The following is a 13357-nucleotide window of genomic DNA, read 5'->3' on the forward strand; positions in this document are numbered from 1 at the left end:
TGGAGAAGAAATTGATACATACGATAGGAAAACAAACTACAAGGAATAACAAGGATGGGGTTTATACATTAGCAAGGGTGGATATTCGTCGATAATGAGAATGAAATGGAGCATGAAACATTCCTTGCAACTTGGTTGGAAGAGATTGATTTATCTCCCAATGGCTTGGTGAGCAAGTTTATTTTCCTTGATGTAGATAATCAACTTTGCGACCAATATTTTAAGCCAACATATAAAATGATTTAAATCTGTTGATGAAAACAATAGTTAGTTTGGCTGATGATAAGAGGTAACTCTTTAGTCACCCTTTTACTACTTGGTTCATATTTGGGTGTGGGAGAGATTCTCAAATTTGCAACCACAGCCTAAGTTGATCAACCATGAAAAACCTATGCTATGTAGGTGGCACAAGCTTAATCCCTTGAAAATTAAGGGTAGGAGATTTGTCCTGGATTCAGCTAGGGACTACTTTCCTTAGCACCCTTATGTTCAATATGTTGGATAAATAAAAATAGTTTTTTTTTGCTATATGCATGAGAGTTTCAATGCTAGTTGTCACACAAATGTATTACACAAAAGTACCTATCACATAAAGAGTGGCTATGCAATTTAGAATGCATCAAGAAGTTTTAGATTGTGTGGCTACATTCTTTGGAACCAAAGGCATTGCATGGAAAAATTACTACATACCCATATCTAACGGGAATTTCTATTTTCCTGCTTGGCTTTTTTGAGGGAGATGTCACCACACGTTATGCAGGATGGTCGAAGCAGTCAATATTGTATCATCATCGTGATTTTGCAAAGAATATTACTCGGTGAAAGAGCAGTCTATGCAATGATGCTGGTGTTTCCACCTGAATTTTCTCCTTTGAAAACTATTTTATTTGGAAATCCTTCTCAACACACCGTTGAACCACTGATGGAGGCTTTGGAGGAAGATTATAAAGATGGAAATGAGATAAATGAATCAAGGCAGTTTATTGGAGGAGTATTGGATCTTGAAAAGAGAATCAATAGACTAGATACATTGACTTAGAAATTAAATATAACTAAATTTTGTCATTGTTGAACAAATTATTAGCTTATAAACCAAATCTTTACCATTTGTTAATATGTCTTACATATTTTTGATACAAGCATAATTAAATGACATGAATGTTCAAAAAATCAAACTACAATTTGATCTTGTAGGATTTAGCAATATGTTTGTTTATGTATGAAAGGTATGTATTTTGATAATATCTTTAGACATCAACCTATGCTTCAAAATGGTATGCATGGACACATGCACGAGCAAAATTTATATATTATGTTAGTTGAAATTGGAGGTGATGACTCCACAAAAGTTAAGGAATACCAAAGAAAACAACTAGCGATGATAGTTTCCTTATTTCCCTATGTGCATAAGGGAAGAAAGGAAAGGGCACGGTTACAAAGAATCTAGTGATTTTCTGCATTCAAGGCCCTTGGTGAAGAGTCGCATGTCATGACTCTTGGTGAAGAGTCACATCTCATGTTTGTTGCGCATCTATTCATACTTTCACTTCATATGAGTGGACACAAAATCTCATGAAAGGATACAATCTTTAAATAATTTTGAAAATTTCACATAATCACCCACCATTTTCAAAATATATCTGAACCAAATGGTTTTAGATTAAAGATACTCAAGTTAGTGCACAAATCACGTTCATCAATTAATCATTCAACTTAATGAAAAAAATATCTCTCACCTTTTTTAACAAAACAACCAAATCTCATGATTCTGAAAATCACATGGTTTTAGATAAAAGTGAGTATTGGTTAAACAACCAAAACAACAACAAACATACAAATAGAGAATCAAGAAGATGAAAGTATAAAAAAATTGTAGATAGTACAAACTAAATATCTCTCACCACAAGCAACCAATAAACAAACCAAAGATTTAGATTTAAGAATTATGTATCTTGAATTGGCTCACAAAATTCCAACTCAATCCAACATTTAATGAAGTCGTAAATGCAATTTTACTATGGTTGCACGTGAAACTACAGGAATAACAAAATTCCACTTCCTACTCTTAGAGAACTTGTTCAATGTACCTTCCTCCATTACTCACACCATTTGTTGAACATATGTACCTTTGGTATCATTTTATTACCTCAGTTGCTCAAGAGAAATTGGATTGATCTTTTAGATGTTACAACGACGGTTTTTGAACCGTCGTAAAAAGTAACATTTTCTAAGACGGTTATCCAACAACCGTCTTAGAATCTAATTGATACGAAGGTGGTTCTACGTGCTAAACCTGCATAATATAGTGTAGTCAACATGCGAATTCTAAGATGGTTATTGAATAACCGTCTTAGAAAGTTTAACATTCTAAGACGGTTTTAAAAGAATCGTCGTAGTATGTCTTAAAAACTAAGACGATAATTTTTACAACCGCCTTAGTTTCTAAAACATACTACAATGGTTCTTTTAGAATCATCTTAGTTTCTACTTTATTGGAGGATTCACAAACAGACCAAATAAATCAACGATCTAAATTCTCCTATATAGATTTGCAAAAAATTACATAATCAAATAAAGACCAGAAGGGATACTAACTCACTTCTCATTATCTTAAATATAAATAAAAAATGAAAATTTAAAGCAAAATGTCAGCCTTGAATTAAAACTTAGAATGGGATTGTTATCAAAGATGGATGAGAGATAATATAGACAAAGGTAAAGTTTAGAAAAAATAAAATTCACATACCCACCCAAACCAAACGTCCTTGCACAATTGATACAATAACACCATCTTCCAAACCTTAAAAAGTGGTGATCTAAAGGACATACATGCAAAGGAAACAAACTTTCATGGTAAAGCATAAGTTGCATTGATTGTTTAATTGGTATCCCATCCATTCATATATAAATCATACTGTGAATTACTTAGCACCACAATGAAATAACATATTAAGGAAAGTACTATAGCCTCCAACTCTATTTTTGCATGAAAATATGTAGATGTTGCAATAAACATGCCTTTCAATTATGCCAACGAATTAAATTAATAAGCAAACACAAGGCACTCACTATGTGCAAGTGATGTAAATTTCCTTTAATTTTGAGTCTCAACTTCTCGATCCAGTTGCTGCTTCCAGGATTCTAGTAGAGCCTCATCCTATACCAGGAAATATATTATGAATAGCCTCATCTTATACAAGGAAATATACTATGAATACAGTATAAGGAGAGGAAAATACCCTACAAATATTCCCCTGTATATACCTGTGGCATGTGAATTGTAATTTTATTTGGGAAAAACTTAGTCAAAGTTCTATTTTGTTTTCGGGCTTCCTTCCCCCCTGTCATGCAATCGTCCAAAACTATCCTAAAAAGATTGAAGAGAGATAACATTTATTTCACTTAGATAGCTTGAAAGAAATAATATAAGGTTGAATGTAAGAAGCATATTGTAGATATACCATCCAAGAAGCTCAAATGACTACATATGCAAAAAAAAGCCTCATAACTATATATGTAATGTTTTATAATATAATTAAAATGGAATAATGTGTGCATATGCATATATATACTTTGGTGAAATGGAATCATATGCCCATAGACATATGTAATTGTAGCCAACAGACTGCACCAGAAATTGGATAAAATCAGTTCTAGCGGCTACAAAGAGAGAAAAGACACTTTCCATGGGGTGCATGGTCCTTGATGCTAATGCTTTTGCATCATGATCATGAGATAGAAGAGAATATGTTTCGTGTCCCTAGTAAAATCAGCTTGCAACAAGCACGCGCACTGACAACAATGTGTGACGTCATGCAGGTTATGCCCTGAGGTAAAAGCAGTGTGTGATTTTTTTTCACTTCTATTTTACAGCCTTACAAGAAGACTTCAGATAATTTTTTTTTAATGAATGAATGTTAGAAACAGAATGCAGAAAGTGTCACTATCAAATGGATATAATTTGGTTGATTAAGTGGAGCTTATGAGTTATTATAAAAATTTTGATACTTTTTTTTATTTTTTATGCATAAAAAGTGTAGCTAACATTTTTCACATTGTAACATTTTTTTAGTTTCAAAAAAAAAAATATGTTTGCACACTAGGCCATTGGATTGGGTTATACAACCATGTAAAAAAACTCAATCAGGTAAGTAAATATTTATTGCTTATTGCATCTTCCAAAAGCCATGAATGAACACCCAATGGAGAAATTTGAGAAATTCTGCAGAGAGAAAAAACACATAGCAAAGAGAGATAGAAAATGAAGTACCTGAACAACAAATTGTCCAGTTCCTCCTGCCGCAGTAGTAAATCTTTTTCTTGAGTGTTCCTGCGCCTCTCCTCATTAAGCTTCATGATGGTTACCTCAGCCTGCAGAAATTATAACTATATTGATTGCTTCCAACATTAAAGTTTTCTTTAAAGAAAAAATAGGTAAAAAGATGCAACTTTAGGAACTAACTCCAGGTACCATAAGGTGGGATAACATCTTCATATGCTACACCGACATGGCATAAGCAAATTACAACCTTTATTGCCAACTTATGGAACTAGAATGCAGGAAAAAAATGCTAACATGGCCTTTAACGTCAATGATACTGAAGAGGATAGAGTTTGACAATATTCCTTTTTTTTTGGCTCTATGAGAACTAAAACAAAATGGTATTACCGTGGCCTTATTTCTTAAAATTAGTAACATGCTCAGTTAATCAAATATTAGATACCTTGAAAACAAACATTATAATTATTTTCTCCATCAATTCCCATTTAAAATAGTTGAGTAATGACTTTCAGATATTTTGGCAGCAAAGTATAATCTAAATAACAAAGTTGAATTAGCATCTAACGTAAATATAATATTATGTTATAATTTTTATATTATAAATATTTAAACACACTATCAGATTTAAACACACTATCCTACAAATGTAAAAACAGAGACATTCCATTTCTCTATTTTTGAAAGACTAGTATGTATCATGTATTTTATAAGTGAAGTAGCATGTGACCAGTAGGCGTATATATTTAATTATCTTTAATAAAAAATTTAATTTAAATTTTGAGTATAAAAAAACATAAGTGAAAGAAAAAAAACACATTAAAATAATCAGTTAAATTTTTCAATCAAAATTAATTAGCAACAAAATTAATCAATACTCCATATCAATAACATAATAAATAAATAAATAATACCATAGTGTAGGTACCGAAAATAGGAACATGTGAAAGTTGAAATTTGATGTCTTAACGTTTAGACAATACCAAATAAACTACTTTAATTATTACTATGTTATTTAATAACTACTTATTAAATAATTTTATTGTAAAAGCTACAATTTGATTATATATATAATCAAAATTATTATATTATTCTAAACAAACTAGTTGTAAGCTTGTATAGTGTGCAGAAAGATATAGATAAAGGGAAAGCATACCTTTAATGCTAAATAGTATGATGAAATGGTACCACGTACATTTCCTATAATAGCTGTTAAAGTATCCTTGATACTATGTGTGCCACGAATCAATAACAAAAGGCATTTCATCTCGTGATCAGCTATTATTGTAAAAGCTGGTTTCAAAATCTGTACAACAAGTTAATTAAGTGTAATCAAATAAAATTAAAAAGTATTCATTTAAAAGAAGAAATGAGTATATATATATTGTTAATTAAAAAGTATCCATTTTAAATATAAAATGTTTAAAATATTTAGACTAATTAATCTTTTTGGCTAAGAAGTATCCATTTTATATATACTGCATCCCATGTATGAAGTACTGAAGTAGTTAACTTCATTGAACTTGAAGGCCTCTGTTTTGAGTATAGAGATAATAAGACAAGCTATTATCAGCCCAATGCATGAAATAATTTATAATTAGGCAGTTTATTTAATATCACCCGTGATATATAGCTGATTAATAATTTTACTGCTACCAGTGATTTCTTTACTAGAAGACTATTAAGCTTCATAGATTAACAAAGGTTTTGAATGAAAAATAAAAGGCCATAAGCTGAATTAATCTGTTCATTCGTAGAAAACAAAAAAACGTACATGAACCTTACAATTCCACCATTTGTGTTTCTTCCCCCCTTCCAATCCTACATTGGATCTCATGACAACCTTGAGACATCTTACATGACATTCACACCATGTTTCAGAATATAATGCTTCAGCTATATTCAAATTTCGAAAGCATAACTTGTGGATTACCTCTTTGTAAACATCAATTGGAAGAGGCAATCTAAGATATGCAATCCATTCTTTAGTAAATTTTAGCTTCATCTTTTTGGCAACTTTGGCTGCTGACAATACCTATACATGTAAAATGAAAATTAAGTAGACAATAACAAAAAGAAAAACTACACAAACAATTGCAAGAGTTTTTAAATGAGAAGGGCCTTCAATATATAAATTCATTAAAATGAAGATAAGAAGACTACTAGGGAATTGGAGGGCAAAAGTTCCTTAATAATGAAAAAACAAAAATGGAGAGTAATATTTAACTTAATAATTCAGTAACTTAATAAACGTAAAAAGGGACTATGCACTAAGTGGTAATCCACAAGTACCAAGTAACTTAATAATTCAGTAACTTAATAAACTCTTTTTTAGACTTATAAATGTAAAATAACTGCACCATGTAACTTAATAATTCAGTAAACCAACTAAACTCCATAACCAACATGAGCTATGCACTAAACACTCATGGACATAAAATCGTGTCAGTGAAACAAGGAGTAACATATTCATCCTCATAACACTTACTGCATAAATTCAGCCTTTCCAAAAAAGGGGCTAATAGTAAAAAAAAAAATCAGTATATGCCATAAACCGTGATAATACCAAAGATTCCATATAATTACTAGAATAGCCATTTGAAGATCCCTCGTCAAGATACTTCGAATTCGAAGTGGAAAATCTCACATTTTCCATATCAGCTCGTGGCTTTCTCCAAAACCCTTCCATCTCACTTCTCTCTCATTCGGCCAATTAGAGAATTTGGACCCATTCTCACGACCAATTTGAGACTTCGGAGGTTCCTCCTGTTCTCTTCCTATTGTTTTACCTAGTTCATCTTTATTCCTGTCGACATCAACATCATCGTCAATTACCTTTTTCTCACCAGTATCCTTTGGTTGGTTCTGAAACACCTCGCCATGTTATCTACTTTAGCATCAACATCTGAAGCGTCATTGCGATCAACTAAGCCTTTCTCCAAAGAACTTTCTGATTAACCAGAATCTCCTCCTAGTCCAACCTTCCCCTCATCCGACAAGCTACCACTCACATAACCTTTATGCTTCACTGCAAATTAAAAGCAAATGGAAACTAAAATTAGAAACTAAAACAATGCAACAAGATCAAGAGAAGAAAAGAAGGTACCTCAAAGAACGGCACCACAACCACCACATTGATAGACAGAGTAATCAGCGAGATCGAGAAGAATATTTTGACACTTTGGGCAACGCACCAATCGCAACTTGTTGGCTGAGTCCGACATGAAGAAACATTCGTTTGAAGGGAAAGGAGAGGAAAGGAAAGGGAGCAGCGGAGGCGGAGGCGAAGGAGGAAGGGAGCTTGGGGGAGAGGGAGGAAGAAGGAGAGGAGTGACGAGGGGAAGAAGGGGAAACGAAGGTGAAGGTGAGGAGAAGAGGCAGATTATTGATATGCGAGTTGGAAGAGAGAAGTTGAGGTGCGGCATGAAGCTAGGGTTAGTATTATAAAAGAAAGAATAGGAAGGCGGTTCTGTTTTGAAACCCGTCGTCGTTCAAATTTTAAATGATTACAAAAATGTCATCCTATCACATTCTAAGACGGTCTTTCATAACCGCTTTAAAATATATGTCATAAAAACAAAATATAATGATTTTAATTACAAAAATGTCACCACATCACATTCTAAGACAGTTTTCTTATAACCGCCTTAGAATGTGCGTTGTAAAAAACAAGTTTTTTAGTAGTGGAGGCAGCAGTCTCAACCAAATAATCATAAACCTGCTAGATATACAACACATTCATCTACCAATAAAACTTACAAGTATTCCCATTTATTAGAAAAATCAAATCTAACCTTGTATTCAGACTGCGCTACTTTGGCAATAACTTTTGTTGGATCCTTTGAAGCTCCTTTAGCTCGTAAGAAATCAAGGACCTCAAAATTTGTGAGTGCACCGACATTGCCCTCTAAGCTGTGACAAAGCTATTAAACATCAATCATATCCCAATATAAAAGAGAAAGGTTCGATTGAAATTAGTGTATTAATTTTGAAAACAAACAAAAATGGTAGAAACATACATTTTCATCTGTAAGACACTAGAGTGAGAGAAAAGGCAGTAACAAAACAAGAGAGTGTCTCCTTTGCTTCTACAATAAAGCCAGCCCAGTACACAAACAGACAATTACAAAATTAAATTCCCAGTTTTTACAAAATATAACAAGAATAATTGGGTTGGGGTGGACATCAAAAGCAAAACAAAATTGAGTTGGGTGTGTTTTCCCCTAAAAAGAAAAATAGCAATGTTAAAAAATTAGAAAAATGCATTTAATTTGAGCAACCAAACAAGAATAAAATAGTGAAGACAGAAACTAGTTATGAAGCTTCTAGCGGTTGAATTGTGAGTCCAAAGAATCTTTTGGTTTAGCCTTGGAAAAACTGGAATCAGCAATAGGCTTTGCATTGTTATGCTGAGTTAATCCAGCCACTGCCTTCATTCATGTGATTATCAATGTTTACTCCTGCTGCACTCACTTCCTCACCTTCTGGTTTGTGATTCTTGACATCAAGAAAAATTAAATGCTTGATTACAATCAACATCCCTATAATTTAAGTGTGAAATAACTACTATCTTCCATTCATTTCCATAAATTATCATGAAATTCATCCCTCTCTATTCCTTTTAATACATGTTAAAATCAAAAGATAAAGATTAAACCATCCTATAAGATTTAAAAGATAAATTCACTAGAAATTACCCTTACCTTTCGTTAAGTTATCATGTATTAGTCATGAGAGTGAACACTAAATAAAAACGATTGCAATATAAATATATACATGAAGAGTTGGGTCAATAAAAAAAAGTACCTCCATTGAGCCATAAGAGAACGGGTTTTTGTTCTGGTTTGTGAGTGGCCTCGGAAAACCAATAGAACAGTGCTCTTCCTTGAGTTTCATTGACAGTGATATAACCACCATATTGTTGAACTTCACCGGAGGCTGCACAGGTAATCCATGCACTGTATCAGCTTCTTGCTCTGCTAGTATCTCCTGGCTAAGGTAACTAGCTACTGAAGGCTTTGCCACACCTAACGCTTCTATGGTCAAACAAACAAAAAGTAGAAGATGAAGATTGAGAAAAACTTAACACAAAGCCATTACTGATATATATCTCCGGTGTAGGTGTGTTTGTGTAGGTGTGCGATATATATCCACGCATTGAATTGGCTTCCAAGATCAAGTCCAAGATTCTCCACTAAGTGTGCTTAGGTGTCATGAGGCATGTAAAGCATGAAGGACATGCACAAAGTGTGACTATATGATGTGGCAATGGAGTGTAGCAAGCAAATGCTCACCTCCCCCTCTAAAATTTAATTGGATTGGGCTTCTCCCAATTCAATTAAATTTATTTACCAACACACACATCAAATATTCACTCGATGCATATGAAATTACAAAACTACCCATAATACAAAAACTAGTCTAGGTGCTCTAAAATACAAGGGCTGAAAAGTCCTACATTTCAAGGGTACCTTACCTACATTATGGAACCCTAAATACAAGGCCCAAAAATAATGAAACATTAATCTAATATGTACATAGATAAATGGGCTCATACTTAGCCCATGGGCCCAAAATCTACCTTAAGGCTCATGAGAACCCTAGGGCCTTCTCTTGCATCTCTGGCCCAATCTTTTTGGAGTCTTCTATCCAATGCCCTTGGGGGGTAAGATTGCATTAGATCGCCTCACCCCTTCCCTTCCAAGTAAAATTGAGATACAAAAGTTGTTCCATTTTTATTTAGTTTTGTTATATAGCTTGTATTGTGTTCTTTTAGCAACCAACTGCACCATCATATTCGTTGCATATCTTTAATATTTATTTTGTTCTTGAAAGATTTTCAGAGATGGAATCTACACTTGTGGAAATGCTTGTTGATTGGTATTGCCAACATGATCTATGGACCATGAATTCAACACTGAGGGCATTTGGCAACATTAGAGAAGTGTTATGAGAAGTTCCAAACTATTGGAATCCAACCTAATGTTCAGACATTCAACATTCTCTTGGATTCTTATGGCAAGGCTCAGGATTACAAGAAAATAAGTATTGTGATGGAATGCATGCAGAAGTACCATTACTCTTGGACAATTGTGCCCTTCAATATTGTGTTGATGCTTTTGAAAAAGCTAGGGATCTCAAACAGATGGAGTACTTGTTTAGACTAATGCGGTCAGAAAGAATAAAACCTAGTTGTATTACATTGTGCTCACTTGTGAGGGCTTATGCATGTGTAGGTAAACCTAAAAAAATTGGTGGTGTCCTTCATTTTGTTGAGAATTCAGATGTATTATTGGACTTTGTATTCTTCAATTGCTTAGTGGATGCTTATGTGAGGTTAGGGTGTTTAGTTGAGATAAAGGGAATGCTTGAGATGATGAAATAATATGGTTGTAAACTCGATATCATTACTTATAGAACCATGATTAAAGCTTATACATTCAATGGCATGGATAGCCATGCTAAGGAGCTTAGAGAGCTTCTTCCAATAGTGAATAGGTCTTCATTGAAAAGGGATAAGCCTAACTTCTGATAAAAAAATCTACTAATATGTTTGCTCCAATTTTTTTGGTTGTCAATAATATGTTTATTTGTGCATGCTTGTAGTTACCTACTACTTTGGAGCAGGTTGTTTCTAAAAAAGTTCATCTTTTAGAAGGGAATAAATATTAGCAACACATTATTTTTAATATATATATATATATATATATATATATATATAGAGAGAGAGAGAGAGAGAGAGAGAGAGAGAGAGAAAGAAGAGATCAAATTGAATTGATGTAACTTTGATAACTTGTACACCATTCTATAACTTCAATTGAATAATGTTTTCTTAAAACTCATTGTTGGATAGAAAGTTCCTTTCACATAGATAACATAAGCAAAATTTTATATTAATCCAAAATCATTTGTTACGTTGTTCATATAGATTAAAATCTACATAATATAAACATTTCAAAATATATTGAAATATAGATCATTTGATTACCTTCATGTTGGTATTCAATTTTGACAAATTTTGTCACAAACAATCTTGGAAATATGTAAATATAATTCAACAATTATATCAATAAAAATCATAGTCTATATTAAGTTATAAAAATGATGTAACAATTGTCAAAGTTACATCGGTGTAATTTGATCTCTCCTTATATATATATATATATATATATGTATGTATGTATGTATATTATTGTTCGACAAACTATTTTTTAGAAGTGTTAAGAACAAAACAATTTTTTGAAAAATATGTGGGATTTTCTTTGCAAAATTTCATTTGAAGTCCATAAACCATTAGGAAGGTTATTGCCATGGATTTTATTTCTTCTCCTTTTATTAAAAATTTGGGTATGAAAAAAGATGTATTTTTATCTCCTAATTTAACCCATTGTTCTTGTGATTTTTTTATATTAATGAACTTTCTGAAATAAAATATGATTATATTTATGTTGAAAAGTATCTTTTAGATGGATATGAGTTACGAATAAACCTTTTTTAAGGTATGCTAGATTCCCTTGATATTTGCCTTAATTTTTTTTTCTCTCTTCATGAATGATCACAAAAACTTATTTATTAAAATTTAGGGTTAACTAAGTTTTTAGTCCTAAACTTTTTTAAATTCAGTTTTTAGTCCCTAAGCAAAAGTTTGACTGATTAAGGTCCCTTAACTTTTTTCCATTAAGGTTTTTAGTTCCTAAACTTTTATTTGAGGTTCCTAAACTTTTAGAAATTTCAATTTTTAGTCCCTAAATAAAAGTTTGAACTCATTATTTTATTTATTTAATTGAATTTTAGGGACTAAAAATCAAATTTTTCAAAAGTTTAAGGACTAAAAGCTTGAATGAAAAAAGTTGATGGACATTGACTAGTCAAACTTTTGTTTAAGGACTAAAAATCAAATTTTGAAATAGTTGAACGACTTTAATCTGTCAAACTTTTGTTTAAGGACTAAAAATCAATTTCGTAAAACTTTAAGGACTAAAAGCTTAGTTAACCCATAAAATTAAGGAGTTATCCCTAACTTTATTCCTAGCTAGAAGAGGTTGGCCATTTGTCTCCCTCTATGCATTTTTCCTAACCTTATGATAATGGTCATTGACAATCCAGAAAATTTTAACTTTAAAGGGTTTGGGGACTCTTAATTGATGTTAATCCCCAGGTAAAAGATAGATACGGTTATGATAAAAATGATGATGAGTAAGCACTTTAACAAAAACTTCAATGAAAGCTATTCTCTATTACACTTTTTCAAAAGTCATGTTGTGTTTTTTTGTTGCTAGAACACAATTCCTTGATAAAAGATTGAAATTTGAGATCTAGGCACTCTAATTAAAGATAAAATTAGAGCAAAAATTGTCCCAGAATTTTAACAATTCTTATAAAGAAAACCCTATCAAAACAACTTCATAACTACATAATAGTTGCTCCTAAAAGCTTAACAATTGCCTACCATCTTACCATGAATAAAATAACTACTCCTAAAATACATAGTTGACACTAATAAAACAATACACATAATTAATAATAAGTAATCATTTTTAATTCCTGCCAATAATTGTCACAACTACCCCTAATTCCACCAATTACCGCCTCCTAAAAATCAACCTTTTTGCAAGGCTAAATGCATGAAATTGGTTCTTCCTCGTTATTTTTGTTCACTTCAATAGCAATTACATTGTCATCTTTGTTTAGGGTTTCATTATATCCCAAAATTCCCAATCTTAATTGTTTATCTACATATTAATGTAAGGGGTGAAACTTTTCTCCACTCCTAAAATACAACCCTTAATTTATTCTTTCCATCACTTCTTGATATGTTAGATGTTGCAAGCCTTTGTTTTTTTTTTTATTGTAGAATTCAAATCTTTTACTCTTTTTCTCAATGTGGACATTGTAGAAGATAACCCAATTATGGTTCTATAAAGAGTTAACCAAATGTGACCCATAATTGTTTTGATTTAGTCCATTGCTCCAACCTCTGTGCGATTTAGAATAAGCACCTTTGGTATTTGGACTCCCATCCTGATGAAGTGTCACTTTTTTGCAAGCCTTAATGCACCATTTTGTTGCCAATTATTA

This window comes from Glycine soja, chromosome 18 (genome assembly GCF_004193775.1).
Source record: "Glycine soja cultivar W05 chromosome 18, ASM419377v2, whole genome shotgun sequence".
NCBI classification, from domain to species: domain Eukaryota; kingdom Viridiplantae; phylum Streptophyta; class Magnoliopsida; order Fabales; family Fabaceae; genus Glycine; species Glycine soja.